The following is a 10,130-nucleotide window of genomic DNA, read 5'->3' as shown; positions in this document are numbered from 1 at the left end:
ATTTAAACAAAAAACAAACAAAAGAAAACCAAATTAACATCATGTGCAAAAGAAAATCTGTTTAGTTTCTTTATTAGAATGGTATAAATTCAAAAATATTTTAACAGTAACTTATTTCTCTGTATTTTTCTGTAAAAAAAAATGTACAGTTCTTTAAAATTTGACATTATTTTCAAATGAGATGATTCTATTTAGATACTAGGTAATGTGGTTCACTCATGTTGATAATGCTGGATGCATTTTAAGAGTTATCCCATGAAAACTAAATAGGCCTTTCAAGGGATTCAGTAAAAGAGAGTATGTTTAAAAGGCTTTAAAAAAATTTAAACCCGCTAAAGAAAACACTTGCAACATCTGTTATCTTTAGTATACAATATTTTAAAGTCTTTAAGTCCATATGCCAGGATAATACTAGGAAAACCAAATTCTAAAGTAATCTTATTTAATAATAGGGTAAGAATAGTGAAATACACTTGGGCACATCTTTAAAAGGCAACAATTTATCAATTGTAATGAATATATACAACAATAATTAAATCTGCTTTCATAAGGTAAGCTCAAAGCTTCAATTTCTGGTTGGTTTATTTTGTTTTGCAAATAAAAGATTAAGAAAGAAAAGAGTGGTTTTGTAACATATATGACACTATAACATTCTCATCAATAAAAAAATAATTCAAATTGGCAAGCAATGAATAATTTTGAGAATAAAAAGATCATCATAATAGCTGGATTAATAAAGAGACTTAGCTCTAATTATCTATTTTGCAGTCAGAAATTTTCTTTGCAGGGTGAAAATGATATAGGATGCATTAAAATATTTCCTAATCATTAAAAAAATATTAATAGTAACTAAAAGTGCACTACACATGCTCAAAATAAGTATTTATATTTTGCTGATAAAAAGAAAAAAGTAAAGTTAGGAGAGGTATGAGAATCAGTTGAGCTTGTCTTAGCCAGGAGAGGAAGATCTGGCTTGGGATATTAAGATAGTTTATTCTCCAGGATCTGCAAAAAAAAACAAACAAACAAACAAAAAAAACAACAACAACAATGACAAAAAACCCATGCTAACATGCACTTTGTATTTATTATATTATATACTCTGGGATTTGTTTTGAAGTGAAGAAATCTGGTAGCAGCCAGCTAGGCTTCATTCCTTATCCATATTGGAGGACCCAAGACCACCTTCAAGTTCAGTGATTCACTGGAAGGTTTCACAGGACTCAGAAAAGCTATTATCCTCAATAATAAGGTACAAAGATCTAGATTAAAATCAACACAGGCACTTAGCTTCTGCATGAGTGACCTCAGCTACCTGGACTCCAGACCCCCCAAGAATGAAATTAGATGTTCAGGTTGTTAGCATAAACTTTATGATCAAATTGGTACTATGTGGCCACTGCCTGAGGCACAAGAAAACACACTTATCAAGTAGAATATCCGCAAGGTTCAGAGTCTATGTCTCAGGGGCCCGCCAAAGGCCAGTGTTAAAGACAGCATTTCCTTGGCAATGCATCAGGTTTAAGCAACCACGAATTGTTAAATTAACCCTTTCCTGCATGGTAGCCAACTAACATATCCCAAAACTTTGTGGCCTGAGATAACATTTATCACCTCACAGTTGCTACAGGTTGACGATCCAGGGGCTGATTCTCTGAACCTCTGCTTCAGTTTCTCACAGGTGACAACATGTTGGCCAGAGATGTAGTTATTTAGGGTTCTCTAGGAAAGAATATACCTCCTAGCACACTAATGAGTTTATGGGGAAGATTCCTCTCCCTGTGGACTCTTGGACTGAGAACTTCAATTCTTTACTGACTGCTGGCCAGGGACAACCCCTGGCACTTGAGCCTCTCCAGCATAGCTCCATGCCTCAAAGAGAACAAGCCAAGGAGTCAACTGAAAGATGAAGAGAGTGACAGGAAGGAAAAGGACACTGATGAGATATGTCATAGTCTTTATAACCTGATCTTGGAAGTGACATCCCATCACTTTTGCTGCATATGGTCATTTGAAGCAAATGTAGGTCCAGTCCACATTAAGGGAAGAGAATTATTCAAAGGCTGGAAAACCAAGAGGCATAGATCATTGCCTATCATTCTAGAAGCTGACCACAATATTGACCATCAAGAGTTTTTACAAGAAATCCAGAGTAATTGGCAGAGCTACTCTGTGGGTATGGTGTAATAAGACAAGACAAAACTACTCAGGAATCGAGTCTAAACACAAAGAAGTTACAATAAGATCAGAAAATAACCAAAGATGCCCTTCTCCTGACTAACATGTATCACTACTGCTTTTTTGTCTGTGCTTTACCCATGCACAGGGTTACCCATGCTAACCCAGCTGTACATTGTCTATCTTACACTCTAGATAAAAATTGCTAAGACACCCAATGACAAAATTGACTGCATCCCCGAGAGCATATGATCTAGAACAAATTTTTACTTCTTTATGGTATTTGGCTGATGGGCATTGATGTTAGGCTTTGCGCTAAGAACTTTACATACATCGTTTTGTTTAAATCCCCAGAACACCATTAAGCATCTGCTATTCATATTTAGAGTTATCAAATAAGTACCTGAAGCTTAGAGAATTGAAATAACTCTCTCTACTGGCAAAGCTAAAAATTAAACCCAGAAAGTCTGTCTCTTGCATGAGCTTTAAACCACTCAACACATCATATCACTCTTTTACTACCTCTTTGCTATGTACTGTCATAATGGTGTAAAGATGTCTTTTTATACCTATCTCACCTTTAAATTCTAACACTCTACTTGAAGGGGATAGATTGCTGCGTAAGTCTCTCCGTTGAGCAAATAAAAAAATATTACAATTAACCATATACTGCATGTTATTTAAAATCCTATGTTTATAAAATTGTAGTTTCATCCCTGACTTCTATCCTGGACTTCATTTTTGAGTTTCTAATATCACTCTGGCCTTTCTTTCTTGTTAACGTGAATATCTATCTACATGTGCTGTCTGTCCTTCTGTACGCAGCTTCTCACTACCACTTTCTCTGCTTCTAGTGCAAGTCTGCTTTCCTGGGCCTGAGTTCCTGGATAGTTACCTTTCTCCTACATCTGATTTTCTGGAATTGTGGTCTGTTTTGCTAATTTAATCCTGAGATGACAAAAACATCTTCATGGCTGAGTCCTTATTTCTTGCTTTTAAACCTGGGTGAGAACAACTTTCAGGGCTTCTGGGGACTCTGTTTACATGCGATAACGTGTGATGCCCACAGGCTCGCACTTCCGTTCAGTGTCTCCTCGTGCCGTGTTGCTTGAAGACAGTCTTTGTCCATCATTCCAGTCTATCTAATCTCTTTTGTCCAATATGATCAACGCCCCCTAAAATGTGCCTGAGCCCCTGATGTGACATGCCTAGGTATTGGATGACTTGGAAAAATGTATTTCCTTCCACTCTACAGTTTTAACAATAAATAAACTATCTTTTACCCCAGCTTCTTTTCTTACTCATAACTGTGCCAACACTATATGTTGCTAACAGATTCGGTGCCTAGACTGAAGTATCATTTTAAATGTTTTTTCTTTATTGTAAAACCTATCTGTAATATACTGTGGCTTACTGGTGTCATTATTCCTATGTCTGTTATTTACAGTTCTTGCAATGTGCTTTCTTCACTTTTCAACTCTACAAAATCCTCAGTATATTCTTCCTATTGCAGTCAAAATCATCTATTAGCTCCCAAATGCATGCATATAGAGATGCATAAACATCTTTAAACCTTGCTCAAGTCCCATTCATCTGTGAAGTCTCCTTTTAACCACCACCTGTTCTAGTGATCTTACCTTCTGAGTATCTAAAACACAATCATCTATATCCTATGTAGAATTGGAATTGGGTACTTTATGTTTATGTGCTTTACCAAACTAGATTTTAAAGTCGACACACAGACACATTGCGAAGACCCTTGAAAATGACTTCTTAAGCCAGAAAAAAATAATAAAATTATGCACTGAAAGAAATAACTCAGTGGGTTATTTGTGAATAGGTGGGTTTCATGTTTGCTAACACTGATTCTCCTACAAGAAGATCTAAGGCAAACAGAGTGCAAATGGATTATTTCGGAAGTGATTTGTGAACACGGGTAGGAGCACAGGGAAAAGAAGTGAAGGATTAAAGAAGTACAAATTAGTAGTTCATAGACGGTCACAAAGATAGGGAACATGGCATAAGGAAAGCAGTCAGCAGTAATGTAATGGCTAGGTGGAGAGCCAGAGGAATGATGGAGTAATCGGAGGATTGTTTCTTATACTAATAAATATCGAACCAGTGTACTGTATACTTGAAACTAATAATAAAATAAAATGCTAGGGGGGAAAAAAAAAGTTGCAAGCAAGATACCACTGTGAGCAAATGCAGCTTGATCTTGCTAAAGAATTCTGGGGAACAATTTAAAATACAGGCCCAAGACATATCAAAATGAGGGGTAGGAGGAGAATTTTCCACCATCTCACATTTGTTATTAGTTGAAGGCAGATTCCACAGGGCATTCAATTCGAGCATTTTCAGTCTACACTCCTAGAGTGCATCGGCAGAGTGCACATAAAAGGCCCTAAGGGAAAAAGTTGTGAGGATGGCACTTGGAATTTTGATCAGGCATCATGGAAATTGTAAGCGCCAAGGGGAGATGGAAGGGTACGAACAGCGACTGCTGTTGAGAGTGAAGAAATTTGGGAATACCTGCATTAGGTGGTATTAATTTGGTGTAGCTGTGGGAAAGTATACCTGGAATGTGACTGCAGTAATAAAACCATTTTACTAACAATTTCCAAGTACTCTTTCTGATAAAAGACCTTGTTACCAGATAATGCATTTTAAGTGAGAAGTCTGGAAAAACAGGTATAAAATTGGAAATTACAATCCTTGTGTCTTGATCGCTTCACGTGAGATGATGCTCCATACTTGTGCTATCTAAAGTGTGGTCTGCAAAGTATGTTACTAAGTCACCATAATAAGAGAAGCTTGTGTTATAATTTAAATCAACTAGTGGACTACTTAGGTCAGGTGAGATTTCAATTTACATTCTGGCACAGGTTTTTTGTTTCCAATAGCTAGGAACAAAGAATTTGTGGACAAGCTATTTTGAGAAGTATAAACTCTTGAAATCGTTTTGGTCCCCTGTGTAACTGTATACTTTTAAAAACATGCCAAATTCTACTGCTCTGCTTACATCCGCAACAAGTAGCCCTTGGATTATAATTCGATTTTCCATGTAAACTCTTCAATAGAGAAAAACTGGATGGGCTAATTAAGTTAAATATTATAGTTAATTTATTGGTTATATGTTTCCTCTAGATTAATAAATCATCCCTCTGATTTATACATCAATACCGTGTGAGTTTTATTAGTAGGTCAGACTCCCAAGAGACTTGTTATCTGCAGGTGTGTTGATGAAATTGAACTTCTGAACATCCAGCACTTATCACCAGATCCTGACATATGGTTTCCAGCTTGTGAGATACTGTCTGGGGGGTCAGCGTGCCTCTATGTGCAACAGTGCAGGACCTTAAATGACAGTTAAATGGCAGGATTCTTCCTTCCTTTAGAATCTAGTTTATCACACAGATTTGTGGAAGTTTAATGATCATGGTTATACATGGTCAAAGTACTGGTTAAAATTTGTTTAATGAACTGTTGATTATCAAATAAACAAATCAATACCCATAAGCTGATATTATGGGCCAAGACAATTTAGTTATAGAAAGTATGAGATCCAAAGATTCTTATACCCATTTCAATACTTTATCTCCTTTATCAAACAAACTAAATCCCCCAGGAACAAAAAAAAATATGTGTGTGTATATGTGTGTGATACATGTGTATACATAAATATATAATACATACATACATATATACATGCATATATGTTTATATATACATAAATATGTGCATATGGTATACATATATATAAAGAAGTATATATATATAGTAACTGCTAATATTCAGTTTCTAAGTTTTATATGAGTAAAAATATAGCTGGATGAACAAATCTAAAAGTTATATCATTAAATCTTTTGAAAATTTAGCTTTATGCTAAATGAAAATACACGTTTTTGTCTAAGAACTAATTTATTATCTATACATGACTCAGACATTCAAAGTGATGTTATCATAATTGGCCCCATGACTGAAAGATTGAGAAAAAGAAAAAATTAACTTAAATATGCATAGGAATTTAGACTTACTCTTATTTCTCTACCCAGAAATCAGCCGAAAGAGTTACCCAATTTAGTATGTTCATTTTAATGAATGAATAGCAGCAAACTTTCGTGCACATTTCTGTAATGGCATCCCTTTTTATCAGGAATAAGCTCTATTTAAAACGATGCATTATTTAATCATAAAATTTTACAAGTATTGAAAAATATTATTATTTCAATTATCTTCTTTTAAAAATGGAAGAAAAAAATCTAACATGCAGTATCTATTCCTCATGTATAGCTTTTCTAAAGATACTTGGGGATTCAGGTTTTGCATTCATAGACCAGATCAGCCAGAAGATAAGGCTCTTTTTGAGAGCATGAGAATACATTGCGTTGAGTATAGAAAGTTAATTTAGACTTCTAGATAAATCACCGTTTCTCTGTTTCCTAATTTATAAAATAAGGTGCTGAGAAAAATAATATTTTATAATCCTTCATAGATCTAAAATGCTGTAATTTGGATTGAGTCTCTGTTGCTTTGGATGTGACTATCAAGGAAGAGAATGTGAAGTGAATAAATAACCTCAGAGAGTTCTGTGTCAGTTCTATGGTGCAAAGCTAATGGGATACGTGCTAATGGATGAGCACTGAGTAATGCAAAAATGTCAGAATTGTGAAACTAAGTGTGTGTAACATCTGCCCTCAATAATGGAAATCAGCAAGTAAAACCATGCTCAACAAGGTATATAGGAAAGCAGTGTGTAGTTATTATATTTGAAGAACATTTCCAACTGGAAGCATTGACCAAGAGAACAGGAAGAGAGAACGATTTGTTCATCATAAAGAGCTATTTAACACTGCCAGCTGAGAAAAGTTGAACACCATATCTAATTTTTTCCTGTGCTACGCTACTTAGCAATGTCTGCCACTGTTCGGCATTGCTTATTTGATGTCCGACTTGATTTATGTACCTGTTTTCAACTTTTTCCTTCTTTTTTTTTTTTTTTTACACCAAATTAGAAACTCTTTGAGCAAAGGCATTGTGTTTTTTCTCATCTTCATTACAATGTCACACATTGTAGTATTTCTCACAGGGCTAATACTCAAAAAATGTATATAAGTTAACTATTAGGAGCTCCCAGAAGCCACTTTGGAGCCATTGACATTATTAATTGTGGGTAAAAAAAAACTAGGAGAAAGAAAACACATAAACCATGTGAGGCATAGACTGTAAATCTCCTTGAATTATAAGATCTCCCCATTGCATTGGGTCACGGACATGGTATAGAAGTGGCACTGTACCTTCCAGGACAATGAAACTCATGTCCATTTGGCGCCACATGAAGGGAGCCAGAGCAGCCTGAACAAGTGAGGTGACCTTCAGAATAGAGGCCATGAAAAATGAACACAAAAATAAAATAAACCGAAACGAAAAATTTAGAGGACGCACCTGGGTCCCTGAGAATTTTGCGAAAAAATGAACGCATTCTCTACAACTAATCATTAATAAACAAATTAAACAAATTTTTTAAAGGTGCTAACTAGTAGTGTCTTTAATACCCACAGCTATATCTATTCCTGGCTACAGCACCAAGAACATAACGTCTTTAAAGTCAAGGCAAACTCGTATGAAGCATTAACCATGATAATAACAGTGTCAGTGCTGCACGGTTTGTGACTTCTGAGTAATCTGAACGAATCCCTAGTATACTGGTGAAAAAATATAGCTTATATTGGTTCACTATCCTTGGATTTCGATGTCAGGCAGTTAGATACAAACCTTGATTACACCACTAACTCCTGTGTGACATGGATCCAGCTCCTAATATCTTATCATCTCAGTTTACTAATCTGTAAATGAAAATAAATATATAGAACTTATGCTCTAAATAGAATAGACAATATATAGTCAAAAGTTCTATGTACAAAGAGACAACTAATATGTAGCAACTATTATTACTCATTCTTTTTTGTACATATGAACATAGTATTCTATACATGTGATATGAAATCACATTAAAAGTGAATGGGAATATACTGGTAAACAAAATAGTACATAGCTTTAAAGAAAGCATAAATTACTAAGAGTGATAGACATGTGAAAAAAATAATTTAATAAGTGAGATGCAAGTATGATAGTGATATACATTTGGTACTCAAAGGACACGTAGGGGAAGCAACTGATCGAGTCTAGAAAGGCTTATGCATAGGACGAGGCCATAGAATATGACATTGGAGTTTAGATGTGAATAATGACTAGGAGGTAGCCAAGTGGCAGGTGATTGTGTCAGAGGTACAAAAACCATTCCCAGGAGAGTGAGAGCCCTGTGCTAAAACCCTGAGTTATGTGTTATAACAGGGCTTAATACAAATCAGTAAAGTTGAAGTGGAGAATCTGCCAGACACAGTGACAGATGCTACGGAGTGGCTGAAGAGATATGCAAGGATCAAGCAGGTCGTGAAGGGCCTTGAAAGTTTTGCTAAAAACTTGCACTGTCTCCTGACCTTGGAGACAGCCATTGTGAAAATAAGTTAACATGAAAACCAGTTGAATCTGCAAAGTAAAATGTGTGGGTAAAAGAACAGAGTGTAAGTGGAACAACTTTGGGGAAGTTTAATGTTGAATGAACTTTGAGAAAGAGAAAATGACTTTGAGCTTGATCACCCAAATAGTCAATGAGAATGAATGACTACAACACTAGTTGATAAGAAGAAGAAGGTAAGAAAGGTCATGGAATAGGCAGATGAAATTCGTTTCAGTGTGGTCCTACAGTGGGATGCAGAGGAAGTTGGAACTAGACCCCATCTCTTATATTCAAAGCAGACAAGATTACGAAGGCTGCGTAGCAATCACTCGATAGGTCTGTCTTCAGGAGAATAGAGCAGAACTAGGATTACATCATGCCCATTCTGAGAAGATGCTAAAATGCATCGGGATTTCTTAAACATGTTTACGGTATACCAATGAACAGACTGGAAATGGTTTGAAATGAGGGAAATTGGATCAGGAGTGAACAGAAGAAGGACATAAGTATCATCAACCAATTAGTATAAGGTGTAATTTTTAGAGTATCCAAAGATTTCAAAGATTTTAATATGGCATAATCATCTAGGTTTTAAAAAATAATAGTAGGTTGAAGCTTGACTGATTTGACTTCAGAGGGAAGCTATTAGAAATATGATGGGAGTCTCTGATGGGCACTAGAGTCCTGGAGCCGTTCCAAGGGGGTGGCCTTTCCCTAAGTTAATGGTGATGCTTTGGCAATCTAGGCATTTGCATTTTAGGCAAATAGTTCAATAAGTTCATGAAGAAATGCTAAAAAGTATTTTGTCTATAATGAGGCCAGATACTTAAATTACCTAATTCTACAAGTTGCCCTCAGATAAGATTTTTTTTCAAATTATAGTCCTCCTGGCTGTTTATTAATCACAACAGTGCATATATGCCTACTGGAATTTTAAGTGGTACTCTCCTAGGGTGAATAAATGCATACAGAAAGGAATATAGTATTTCTAATATAAATACCAGTGAGATATGTACTCTTTTTTGATGAAATTATGTTTTACAGAGCAGTACTGAACATGTTGCTAGCTTTTTCTTACTTCCAGAAAAGAACTTTTTGATTCTTTTTTCTCCCGGCTTTATAAAGATATAATTGACAAATAACACTGCACAAGTTTAAGGAGTATGACATAATGATCTGATATATGTATACACTGTGAAATAAGTAGCACAATAATTTTAGTTTACCTATCCATCATCTGACTTATTTTTTCTTGTGATGAGAATTTTTAAATTTTACTCTTTTAGTGTCTTTCATAGATACAATATTGTCAACTATAGTCACCATGCAGTACACTGCATCTCCAGAACCCACTTATCTCGTAAGTGGGAGTTTGTACCTTTGACCACCTTCACTCATTTCTCCATCCTCCTCACTCCAACCCCCACCTGTC

This window comes from Pteropus vampyrus, unplaced genomic scaffold (assembly GCF_000151845.1).
Source record: "Pteropus vampyrus isolate Shadow unplaced genomic scaffold, Pvam_2.0 Scaffold73, whole genome shotgun sequence".
NCBI lineage: Eukaryota > Metazoa > Chordata > Mammalia > Chiroptera > Pteropodidae > Pteropus > Pteropus vampyrus.
Note: the sequence above shows the minus strand (reverse complement) of the source record.